This window comes from Nematolebias whitei, chromosome 14, assembly GCF_014905685.2.
Source record: "Nematolebias whitei isolate Nwh7 chromosome 14, NemWhi1, whole genome shotgun sequence".
Classification (NCBI taxonomy): Eukaryota; Metazoa; Chordata; class Actinopteri; order Cyprinodontiformes; family Rivulidae; genus Nematolebias; species Nematolebias whitei.
Genome location: NC_056511.1, coordinates 29,880,887 through 29,884,014, shown reverse-complemented (window position 1 = coordinate 29,884,014; position 3,128 = coordinate 29,880,887). Strand labels below are relative to the sequence as shown.

Here is a 3,128-nt window from a genome sequence, read left to right as displayed (position 1 = left end):
GAATAGGCTGTTCCCAGAGTGCTGTATCAAGGCACCTCAGTGGGAAGTCTGTGGGAAGGGAAAAGTGTGGCAGAAAACGCTGCACAACGAGAAGAGGTGACCGGACCCTGAGGAGGATTGTGGAGAAGGGCCGATTCCAGACCTTGGGGGACATGCGGAAGCAGTGGACTGAGTCTGGAGTAGAAACATCCAGAGCCACCGTGCACAGGCGTGTGCAGGAAATGGGCTACAGGTGCTGCATTCCCCAGGTCAAGCCACTTTTGAACCAGAAACAGCGGCAGAAGCGCCTGACCTGGGCTACAGAGAAGCAGCACTGGACTGTTGCTCAGTGGTCCAAAGTACTTTTTTCAGATGAAAGTAAATTTTGCATGTCATTCGGAAATCAAGGTGCCAGAGTCTGGAGGAAGACTGGGGAGAAGGAAATGCCAGAAGTCCAGTGTGAAGCACCCACAGTCAGAGATGGTCTGGGGTGCCATGTCAGCTGCTGGTGTTGGTCCACTGTGTTTTATCAAGGGCAGGGTCAATGCAGCTAGCTATCAGGAGATTTTGCAGCACTTCATGCTTCCATCTGCTGAAAAGCTTTATGGAGATGAAGATTTCATTTTTCAGCACGACCTGGCACCTGCTCACAGTGCCAAAACCACTGGTAAATGGTTTACTGACCATGGTATTACTATGATCAATTGGCCTGCCAACTCTCCTGACCTGAACCCCAAAGAGAACCTGTGGGATATTGTGAAGAGAAAGTTGAGAGACGCAAGACCCAACACTCTGGATGAGCTTAAGGCCGCTATCGAAGCATCCTGGGCCTCCATAACACCTCAGCAATGCCACAGGCTGATTGCCTCCATGCCACGCCACATTGAAGCAGTCATTCATGCAAAAGGATTCCCGACCGAGTATTGAGTGCATAACTGAACATGATTATTTGAAGGTTGGCGTTTTTTGTATTAAAAACACTTGTCTTTCATTGGTGGGATGAAATATGCAAATTTTTTGGAACAGGCATTTTGGGTTTTCATGAGCTGTATGCCATAATCATCAGTATTAAAACAATTAAAGACCTGAAATATTTCAGTTGGTGTGCAATGAATCTGAAATATATGAAAGTTTCATTTTTATCATTACATTATGGAAAATAATGACCTTTATCACAATATGCTAATTTTTTGAGAAGGACCTGTACATCGTCTATACTCTATTTTCTTTTTCCCCACACTTTAAGATGTGGAAAATGCTATATAAAAATTATATATATATATATATATATATATATACACACACACACACATATATATATATATATATATATATATATATATATGTATGTATATTAGGGCATTAACAGAGTACTCGAGTAATTTACACATCGATTGTTAGGACATCTATCGATGTTAAAAAAGTAAAGTCGGGTATCCGTAGTGACGTTATATTATGTGACCACGTATAACCGTAGGGGGCGGTGTTGCACTGTTGCAGGCATAGATATAAACACTAGATGCCTCATTGGCTGCTGCAGCGCAGGATTTTCGGCCGCCATCTTGAAACAGTCGTCCTTATTTGGTTAAAGCAGAAGATGTCTCAGCACTTCGCAGCTTATTTCTGTTCTAATCGACGGACTGTTGACGTCAGGTCTCGTGGGATGACTTTTCACAGTAAGATGAACATATTATTGTTAGTATTTTGTGAATATAATATTACTGTACTGTATTTATGTCCACCAGCTGATGTGATGTTCAGTGTAACACGGTGTTCAGCTGCAATGAAGTTGACTGAGATCTGATGACAGGAATATTTTTCTAACAAGCATACTCATAATTTCTGTAGCTTTGGTTCATTATCAACAGATATGCATCAGAACTGGAGTTTTGTTTAAGTTCTAGGAAATAAAAAAATTAAACTAGGGAGAATATAGGAAATAGAAAATAAGATTGATCTCCTTTGTACAATGTTTTTGAGTAGACACAAATCTCCTGTTTTCATTTTGAAGGTTTCCCAAAGAAAAAGATGTGAGGACGAGGAGGAAGTATCTTTGAGGAGGATTCATCTGAGCAGTGAGGATTTTAAACTGGAGGATTTTAAATCAAACTGATCAGACTGTCCGACAGAGATGGTGTGGTACCATCGGTTCATCTTCAAAGAGTAGGAGCATCATTATAAGTTCATTAGAGTTCATGAAGTTACATATTTTATTGTCAGTCACAAGGTGAGACACCTCCATGTGTTTATATGAACAGGTAACTATAGACTGTAAAGTTCATATTCATGATGCTTTTTCATTTCAGCTTGAAAACTGCAGGACTACAGGAACTCAACAAAAACTGGAGCTGCTCTGTCTGTGGCCTCTCAGGAACGTGCACGTCACACCCACACTCTCAGGAACGTGCACGTCACACACACAACCTCAGGAACGTGCACGTCTCACACACAACCTCAGGAACGTGCACGTCTCACACACAACCTCAGGAACGTGCACGTCTCACACACAACCTCAGGAACGTGCACGTCTCACACACAACCTCGGCCTAATGATGTGAGTATTTCTATTTTAAACTTTTATTTTTTCATTTACCTTTATTTATCCAGGTAGTCTCATTGAGTCACGAGAACTCATTTTCAAGAGAGACCTGTTTAGGAGCAGATTGTGGGGGTTGAGTGCCTTGCTCAGGGGCCCAGAGTGGGGCCAATGAGGGTGGAGGCAGGTGTGGGTGTTTCACCTTTTCCACCTCATTTTGATGTTGACGGTACCGGGAGTTGCACCTGTGACTTTCCGATCACAGGCCCATCTTCTAACCTCTGCTCCACCACTCCCCCACATAACATCATATCATGATGGTCATGGTCATATTAAAATCTCACTGGTTTCCTTCCAGATGTGTTAAACAGCTACTGGTCCCCCTGATGTTTACAGGTGTCTGTGGTCAGTGGATGAAAAGCCTGGCATGAACAAGATGATGCTGGAGATCATCATTTGACGAGAGCTCCCACCTTCTAACTGTGAAGAACAAGAGCAGCTCAGTGATTCCCTCAAGGCTCAGTGAAGGTGCTGAGAGCTGCAGAGAGGCTGATTCATGGAGCTTCAACACAGCAACCTCCAAACATGTCCACCCTCACACACATCGTCCATG

The 3,128-nt window shown here is 43.1% G+C and overlaps 1 protein-coding gene across 1 annotated transcript in view; it reads left to right on the top strand.

The window, feature by feature from the left end:
• fam222ba (family with sequence similarity 222 member Ba) overlaps positions 1-3,128 on the top strand; it is a 10,470-nt gene that overhangs the window by 30 nt on the left and 7,312 nt on the right. The gene's annotated exons all lie outside the window — the stretch shown is intronic.